This window comes from Myotis lucifugus, unplaced genomic scaffold, assembly GCF_000147115.1.
Source record: "Myotis lucifugus unplaced genomic scaffold, Myoluc2.0 scaffold_13, whole genome shotgun sequence".
In the NCBI taxonomy this organism is placed as follows: domain Eukaryota; kingdom Metazoa; phylum Chordata; class Mammalia; order Chiroptera; family Vespertilionidae; genus Myotis; species Myotis lucifugus.
In genome coordinates this window covers 58,878-68,283 of record NW_005871061.1, presented here as the reverse complement: position 1 = coordinate 68,283, position 9,406 = coordinate 58,878, and the positions used below count along the sequence as shown (strand labels likewise).

The 9,406-nt window shown below is 43.9% G+C and overlaps 1 protein-coding gene across 5 annotated transcripts in view; it reads left to right on the top strand.

Moving 5' to 3' along the window:
• The first annotated feature begins 819 nt into the window (after positions 1-819).
• BHLHB9 (basic helix-loop-helix family member b9) overlaps positions 820-9,406 on the top strand; it is a 15,731-nt gene continuing 7,144 nt past the window's right edge. For 3 of the 5 annotated variants that reach the window (XM_023750465.1, XM_014452123.2, XM_023750461.1), the window contains exons 1-2: positions 820-897; positions 1,053-1,137. The gene's annotated coding sequence lies outside the window, so the exon portion shown is untranslated. Of the gene's footprint in view, positions 898-1,052; positions 1,138-4,381; positions 4,431-9,406 lie in introns of those variants that run through there. The other 2 variants (XM_023750462.1, XM_023750463.1) reach the window with 2 other exon arrangements.

Sequence of the window (9,406 nt, the reverse complement as noted above, 5' to 3'; positions counted from 1 at the left end):
GTAACCGATGTTTTCTTTACACAAGTTTTGTATAATTTTTCTGACAGTGCAACGTGCTCCCCCCTTCTAATATGCAAGATTTATGGGAGCAATTTTCAAACTTCATCTCACAGCACACATAAACTAATCACTAAAAGTTTGTGGCACACCAAAAAACCCTATTTTTTGCCAGTTTGACAAAAAACAACAACAAACAGTTATAATTGTGATTCATTCACACAGGACAGCTATTGTTGTGTTGGCTGATGTAATTTTTTTATTTGACAATCTAAGGGAAAGAGGTCAGTGCCCCTCACTAAAAAGTCAGCTATTGCATGTTTTAAAAATTCTTGCAGCACACTGGTTGAAAATCACTGGTTTATGGAAATAGGGCAAGAGGGCAGTTTTGCCTTCCTTCACAAACCATAAGTGTTAAAAGGGATCATCCTGATGGTGGAAATTGGACTTTGAATGTTTCTTTTGCCTTGCAATACTTTTTAAGACAGATCTTGTGTGTGTTTTCACATGTCACCCTGAATTTTAGAAACAATAAGCTAAGTCACTTCGTCTCTAAACTCCTCATCCAGTGTTCCTCGCCTTCCCTGGGCTCCCATAGAACAAGAACTAGGCCTCGGGCTTGAAGCTTTGGCTCCAAATCCAGCCTTCCTCTAGCTATCTTCACCGTCCTCAGGAGCTTCAGGTTCCATAGCCAGCAGCTCAATCCCAGAGGCAGAAGCTTGTGCTTTCCTGTACTGCAGGGGGCCCCAGCAGACAGGGACTGCGTGGTCACATGGGCTGACGGTGGATCATGTGACCGCGCTCGCCTTTGGGCAGGCCTAGAGGTGTATCCTACCTCCTACCGAAAAGAGTCAGGAAGCTTATACACCTGAGGATTGACAGACTGCTGCCGGGGGACTGGTAGGATGTTATGGTGGGTGGGTGGGTGGTTGTCTCTCCGTGCCGCACTAGCCTGAAACCTAGTCGCGGAAGACCAGAATTACAGTATTTGCTGCTAGAGGAAACAGCCCCGCGGGCAATTGCGAGCGTCTTTGCTGGGTCTGTCTTTTGTCCAGGAGCTCAAGAGGCAGGAAGTCATCCCATGGGAGGCACAGTGGAGAGAAGCGGTGGTCGCTTGCAGAGGAGATAGGAACGCAGAAGGTGGGTGCGAGACCGGGAAATGGCATCTGCAGGAGGTGGTGGCTGAGACTAGATCAGTGGATCCCAGCGTGGGGCACATGCCCCACAGGGGGGCAATTTAATTTTTAAGGGGGGCAATTTGAGAATGAGTTTTTAACAGTGATTTTTTTTGCATTTCTTATGGTTCTAGGGGCCTCATATACAGTATATAAATATGTATTGTGCCATATTTATGCATTTCAGTTCTCTATTATATGTTTTGAAACTTTATTTGCTATTTTTATATCACTTCATATTATTATTTTTTAAACAATTTCATAGTGATTTCTTCCTCAGTACTTCAACTATCCTTTCGTTCTTTTTCTTTTTCATGGATGCCATGTTCTTTGGAAGCTTGTTTAGACCAAGTTAATGGCCTTTTAGGCTTCCTCCATGAGAATAGGAGTTCACTTTTTGTATAATAAGAATTATGTCATGGGTGGGGGGTGGCATCAGGATTTTAGAGATGCTTAGGTGGGGCATGGCCAAAAAAAGGTTGGGAACCACTGGACTACATCCTGGTAGAGGAAGTGCCTGAGACCCTCCTGCCTTCTGAACACCTGTCTCCTTACCCCCAGGCTCCCTTCCCAGTGTTGATTCTGTGTTTCTATGTGTGGGTGAGGGAGGTGGGCACATGGAGGGAGTTAGCTAAGGGGAGCCTAGAGTTTGGAAACCGTGAAGTGACATTTCATGAACATGCAACTCATATAAACCAGTAGTCCTGGCTCTGGAAAAGCAGGTGTGAGGATAGGAACCCTGAGCTACACCGCTGTCCTCAATCCTATTTGCCACTCACTCTATTTTTTGTCTTTTCCAGAGGATGGGGATTGCTGAGACCAGCTCAGAATTGAGAGAGGGTGGGAGAGAAGAAGGGGGTGGGGAATATATCTGCCTTATGCTCCAAGGCTCCAGCTCCCTGGAGGAATCCCAATGTGAACAACTCTAGAGAAGGGGGTTTGGAGACAGATTCAGGAGGAGGGAACCTAGATGCTGAGACCATTGGCAGAGAATTTCTCTTTGGGATACTGCCAAGCTTTAAACTCCCAAGAGAATATCTGGATCTCAGCCCTGGGCAGCATCTCCCTCCCATCTGGGAATACGAAAGTGGCTATTCCATTTGAGGTTCCCTTTCTTTTTAGTCCTGGGCTTCAGAGTACGATCTTTCTGGGAAACAGTTGCAGAAACTGCTTTGTGGATGGTCCCGTAGGTTCCCCTCTACAGATCATTTGCTCTCTTCCATGTGTTTTGCTCTCTGCCCAGTTTTTAGGACTTGTTCCTTTGGTCTCATCCTAGGTAGCAGCCCTTGATAAGTTCTGTCTTCTTTCTAACAGAATATTACCAAATCTGAGGGGGTCATGGGGACCCCTGGTGCCCCTAGGCTACATACCAAGGCAGTTTAGGAACATGTCACTAGGAAATAATTAATTTCCCTAAGGCTACTCATATCCTTATTTTTATTCTCAGTATAGAGTTGAAACTGTGCTGTAATACTACTTCAGGCCCCCATGTTTACATTTAAAAGCTAGGATTGAGCAGTGGGCTTGTGGGGTAAAATTACAGAGATTGAGGCCTAGGATTGACTCCTCCTCTCTTATCCCTGCCTCCTTTGTTATTCTCTTTCCTCCACTCTCCAGCAATATAGTAAGATAAGTATTGGGGCCAATTTTCAGATTACGGTCTTTCGGCTTAAGCTCTGTTGTCTCTGGTCTATGTGTGTGTGGTTATAGAGTTTGACAAAAGAGACTACCTCAAACATAGTGTGGTATGGAAAGAATATATCTAAACTTGGTCCCTGGTTGCTAGCACAGACCCTCAAAAAACCTTAGGGAATTCTTGAATGATAGGCGTGTCTTTGTTTTGCCAATGAACTGACTTATGGTGGGCCCTTAGATAGCTTTAGGATGTGGGCTGGTCACCTATTAGGAGCAACCACATGATTAGAGTTAGAACCTTAGACCACAGAGGGAAGGAGGGCTGGATTTGGGGCTCAATCGGGTGGCCATTGATTTAATCATGCATATATAAAGAATCCCCAATGAAAACTCAGGGCTTTGTGGAGCTTCCTGGTTGGTAAACACAGTGATATCCAGGGAGGGTGATTTGCCCTGAACCTATGGGAAGAGGGCATGGAAGCTATGTGTCTAAGATCCTTCCAGACCTTGTCCTGTGTGTAGCCTTTATAATAAAACTATAATGTGAAATATGGTACTTTTAGTAATTTGTTTTTTTTGTAAATTATCAAACCTGAGAGGGTCATGGGAACTCCTGAATCAGAAGCATGGGTTATTGTCCCCAAGACTTGTAACTGGCATCTTACCTGAAATGGGGGCAGTATTAAGGACTGCCTTAAATCTGTGGAGTCTAATGCTAACTCCAGGTAGTTGGTGCCAAAGAATTGATGTCATTCTCTTAGCAGCCACCGCTGGATTAATATCTGTAAACCTACCTCTGATTCTATGCATCATACATAAATCAGTTAAAATGAAGGAGGCAGAGCCCAGCAGTATATTATGGGGGGGGGGCAGCATATGTTTTTGTGACACATGCCTGCACTTAGATGATTTTTAAAGTTCTGTATAATTTTTTTTTCTTATCAGAACTCTCTCAGCCTAGAATTCCTGTTGGGGTCATGCGCTTAAATTTTTGGGAGCTTCACATTGTGGTCTTGCTGGATACCTCTTAGTCCCACTTTCATGGGAAGCAGATACTTAAGCAATTCACACCTGTGGAATTTTTTAGTCTCAGCCAAAGGGCAGGGTAAGGTGTGTGTGTGTGTGTGTGTGTGTGTGTGTGTGTGTCCAAGAATGAAGATGATTATATTCTGATCACTCCTTTTTTTCTGGGGTATAGTTAAAGTAAAAAGCTCACCACTCACATGACCCTTTTGTTTCTGCTCCCTTCCTGGATAAATATTACTTGGATCTCATGTACTAAAATAATAAGGGTCTGTTCAAATGTCATTTGAGCCCTGGCCGATATTGCGCATTGGTTAGAGTGTTGTCCTGTATACCGAAAGGTCACAGGTTCGATTCTGGTCAGGGCACATACCTAGGTTCTGGGTTCAGTCCCTGGTTGTGGCACTTATGTGAGGCAACTGATCGATGTTTTTCTCTCATTTTGCTGTCTCTCTCTCTTTCTCCTTCATTCTTTGTCTCTCTGTAGAATCAATGAAAAACATATCCCTGGGTGAGGATTTTTTAAAAAAAGTCAGTTGACCCATCTGGAGACAAAATTAGAGTGGATTTGCCATCTCTCCAATCATAAATGAAAGAAAGGTATTTTCTTATAGCACAGCTGGACTCAGCACCCACTGACACTTTCCCCAGTTTCAAAAGAGCAACCTTCAATGGGATCTCATTTATAAAATACTACCAGGTTCTCTATGAAGGGTTTCAAGGCCCTCACCTTTCCATACAATTCCACCTTTCCATCTCCATCTCCCAACACTTTCTTCCAAGTCAGAGTCAGGACTAGAATAAGGTAAGGACACAGTTTGAGGAGGCCCTCACTCTCAGGTGCCTTCCCCTAATCCAAACCCTGCTCCACTTTGCCTGCACTCAAGCCACATTGGGCTGTTATTTCCCAACCCAATTGTACTCTGTGTTTTACTACTTCTGTGCCTTTCCCCACTGTTCACTCAATCATCACTACTCTCACAATCCTTTCTCTGCCTAGGGAAACATATTCATCCTTTCTGAAGTCTTTCTGATACCCTCACCTTTACTGTTTGCCCCTTGGTAGGAAGTAACTCCTCTGCACAGGTTTTTATTTGCATTGGTTTCTTTATGCTATGTACTGGAGTCTTTTTTAATGAATAAGATGGAATTTGGATAGAAGTAACATAGAGGAAGAAACTTGGACTCTGGAAGTGTGAATCAAACCTATCTGTCTGACTGCAACACCTGAGCCTTTTGTTACTTAAAATAGTAACTAGAGGCCCAGTGCACAAAAATTTGTGCAATGGCGGGGTGGTGGTGCGGGTAATGTGTCCCTCAGCCCGACCTGTGCCCTCTTACAGTCTGGGACCCCTCAGGAGATAACCACCTGCTGGATTAGGCCCACTCCCCAGGTGGCAGATGGCAGGCCCGATTCTGCGGTGCCTGCCCTGCCTCCCTGGGTCGCAAATGGCAGGCCTGGATCCCACAGTGGGTCGCGCCGCCCCAGGTCGCACACAGCAGGCCCAGATAGCGGCTGGGCAGGTGGCGGATGGCGCTGCTGTCCTGCCCCGCCACCCCAGGTCACACATGGCAGGCCCGGATGGCTGCCAGGCGGGTGGCAGATGGCTGCTGCCCCATCCCACTGCCCCAGGTCGCACACGGCAGACCCGGATGGTGGCCGGGCAGGCGGCGGATTGTGTTGTCCCACCCCACCTGCAGTATGCAAATTTAACGGCCATCTTTGTTGGGTTAATTTGCATACTCTTCTGATTGGCTGATGGGCATAGTGAAGGTACGGTCAGTTAGCATCTTTGTCTTTTATTAGTGTAGATGTTGATATATTGAGTGATTGGTTTGTACCAGATACTATTCTAAGGGTTCTAAATGTATTAACTTATTTAATCCTCAAAACAAACTTATGGAGTACATGCTGTTGTTGTCCCCATTTTACATATGAGGAAGCTGAGGCACAGATTGGTTAAGTAACTTGGCCGAGCTCACTGAGCTGTTTAACAGAAAAGCTGAGATTCAAACCTTTGTAGTTTGAATCTGGAGTTAGTGTGCATTACCACTATGCTGTGTCTATATCCCTCTAGTGCTGATTATCACTAAAAGCTGCCATCATCACTGTCACTATCTTCATCATCAGATTTTCCTTATGTAACCCAAAAGGGGTTCTGGCCCTTTGAGGGTCTGACTAGGGCGGACCCACTGTGTGAGTTCTTGACCTCATGCAGGAAAAAATTCACAACACAAGTCCAGGTGAATTTTAGAGGACATTTATTAATCTGGGGACAAGGAAAATAATAAAGGGCTGGGAAATGAGCCTAGGGTGGTCTGCTTTGGCTTACTAATAAGTCAGAGAAAAGGGGGACTTGGGGTCAAGTTCAGGGGGGTTGCCTCAGAATGAACTGCTGTTGCCCATTGCTGCCCTGGATGCAAGTCTCATGGGGACCCTTAGAGTTTAGGAGATGTGTGCCTGTGGGAGAAGAAAGGAGGGAAGAAGAGGGGAAAGGGAATGGCATGGGCTGCTCCCCAGGGGGAGAGGGGGAGTGCTGGGTCCTTTGGGGGCTTTTATCTCTTTCTTGAAGGCAGGAATCTTAAGGGAGGTCTCAGCAGAATACTCATAAATTTTCTAGGTGTGCTCCTTCAGGGTTATGGTCTCCACTGATTGGTCAGTGTCAGGGCAGGGTCCTTAGTCATTGCAGCTGGTCTGGTGTCACCTACCTGGTTTTGCTGCTTTTCTGGGCCTGGAGTTCAAATACAACTAAGCCCTAGATCTTATCTCTAGGGAGATGACCTTCTGTGTCTGCTATAAATTGCTCTGCCAGTTTGTTCAGTTTCCCTATTCCACTTGTTCTGACTTACTAGCCTGTCTCACAGCTTATAGCAAAGTACTCTATGCATCATAAAGAAACTTAAACCTGTGTATAGTTAGACCTCCTGTCCCCTACCCCCTTCTTCCTGTGTATCAGCCTATTCCAGCTTTCCCTTCCTTCCCAACATAATGGTCAATCGTAGTCCATCATTTTTACTATGCTTCTACCTTATCATATATTGAAGTGCCTGGCTCCACTGTCCTAGCAAAATCCAAGCTCTTGATAAATCCCAAATATCCACCTGTTTTTATACCTGTGTTGCTTAGTGTGGTATGTCTGGGGAAAGTTAACCAAACCTTTCTGACTATTGACACTATGAATTTACCTTTCTCAAACTCAGTACAGCCCTCTGAATTGAACACAGATAACTCTGATATCTTTATATTATAGACATTTCATAAGGATGCACTTTCACACAATGACTCCAAATTAAAACCAGGCTTACCTATGAGCTCAAGTATTTAATGTATCTCTGAACCCCCCTAGATAAGTAAGGGTTTAGGTTTTCTGCCCAAGGCTTTCCTTTTATATCTAGAATAGAAGCCAGTCACAGTTGTCAGACCTCTAGCAATTATTAGGCAAGGCATTCAGAATCTACACTTTTCCTTTCACATGGAAACATGAGTTCTGCCACTGGTTTTAAGAGGTAGGTGCTCACTGACGGCAAAAGTCAGGAACTATTATTCACTAAAGAGTTGTTCTATGCCTGAGCATACATATCATTTAAGATTCTTCCATTTTCATATAACAAATAACTGAACTAAAACTAAATAAGAAAATTTATGATTCAGATATTGGATGTACTGAAGCCTATATGGGTGTTTGATTCAGCTAAGGACTCGGTTTTTTTTCCATCTTCTTCTACCATTCACAGTATCAGCTTCCATTTGAAGGCTGGAAGCTTGATGGCTGCAATGATTCTAGGAGTCAAGCAACTTCCTAAGAAAAGAAGACAATTTTTCCTGATTGCCTTTTCTTATGAGTGAGGACACTTTATTTTGTCCTTCTGCAGTCTTCTCCTAATGTCTCATTGAGCAGAGTTGGGGTTAAATTATCACCCTTCCTAAACCAGAGAGCACCAAGGTAATAGATTACCCCTACACAATGCAGATTCAACTCTGGAACTGCGATCAGCCCTCTTGAGACACATGACTACAAGGAGAAGGGCTGCATACTTATGCAAAAATGACGTTCTTTTAGTAAGGGGTTGGTTATGGTAGGCAAAACAGTGTATTACAAAGCACTGAGGTTATAGTAATAAAGAGCACAGGGCAATGTCTTAGCAATTAAGACCACTAAAAGCCACCATGGAGTTATCATGTACTCTTCCCTACTTACCCCAGCTTACCCCATAATATGACTAGATGACATTTTAAAAAGGAACTAGACAGACCTGATACATGCAGGTATTTCAGAATATCAGATGGTTTCTCATTTTTCAGATCTGAAGTTCAGCTGAAAAGAATAGGACAAAAGCTGTTCACTGGCCTTTAGCTACAGGGTTAAAATCCATAGGCCAGCTTTCCAATGTCAGTTGCCATGTAAATACTTTGGAAGTCACTGCTTTTGTACTGAAAACCAGAAAAATAAAAAAGCTGAACAAACTGAGAATCAATGACTTATCTTAGACCCATAAAGAAACATGTCACAGGGCAAATGACCACCCCGAATTCTGGAGAAAAGACAAATCGGGGGAGTCATAACCTATCTGTCCTTACATAGAGCACAAACAGCTAGAGACATAAACAGGGCAGAAGACTTAAAGAGTAAATTTGACAAATTGCTGGAGACTGAGTGTGGAATAGTATGAGAGTGAGAAACCCAACCTGCAGTCTTAGAGGTTTCATGGGCATTAAATCCAGGAACTCTAGCCGGTTCTTACAGTGAAGATCCCAGAAAGATCTTATGGCTCTGGCAGTGGGAGGGGAAGTGTGCTCCTGTGAAATAACCCAGAGGCTTCTCCATGACAAAGACCTACTCTGCAGTGGAAATACTTTCCCAGAGTGTTATTTCTGTTAAAGGAAAGGCATTCCTCTTAACCACCCACTCTAGTCTTCCATTTTCATGTAAGAGGGAGAAAGAAGCTAGGAAATATTTGTGAAGGACACAGCCTAGGGACCCAGGCCCACAAAGGACTAGAATTTAATTGTAAGATTATAGAACATTTCAGACATTTTTACCATGTCACAAGTGTCCAGTATTATAGGAGTGGAGTACAGCTAAAGAAGCTATAATGTGCATAGATTCTGCAAGGAGTAATTAGGGAAGCCCAAAGATAAGACAAAAATAAGGACACTAGAGGAATCTGAACACCGGCACCTACAGCTACAGCAAACATTAGGCACAGCTCAACTGCTAACCAGCCTAACATAAAACTTCTTGCTAAGGGTCTATTCACCCAATTTCAGACTGTGTAATTATCAGGAAATTAAAAATATGTATGGCTCCCCCCCCCCCCCCCCCAAAAAAAGGCCCAACAAGATTTCTTATGTATTTGGGTGCTCCTATATTGGGTGCGTATATGTTTATCAGAGTTATTTATTCTTGTTGGATTGCTCCCTTTAGTATTATGAAGTGGCCTTCCTTATCTCTTTTTATGTCCTTCACTTTGAGATATAATTTGTCAGATATAAGTATTGCTACCCTGGCTTTTTTTCCGTTTCCATTCGCCTGAAAAACCTTTTTCCATCCCTTCACCATCAGTCTGTGTGCGTC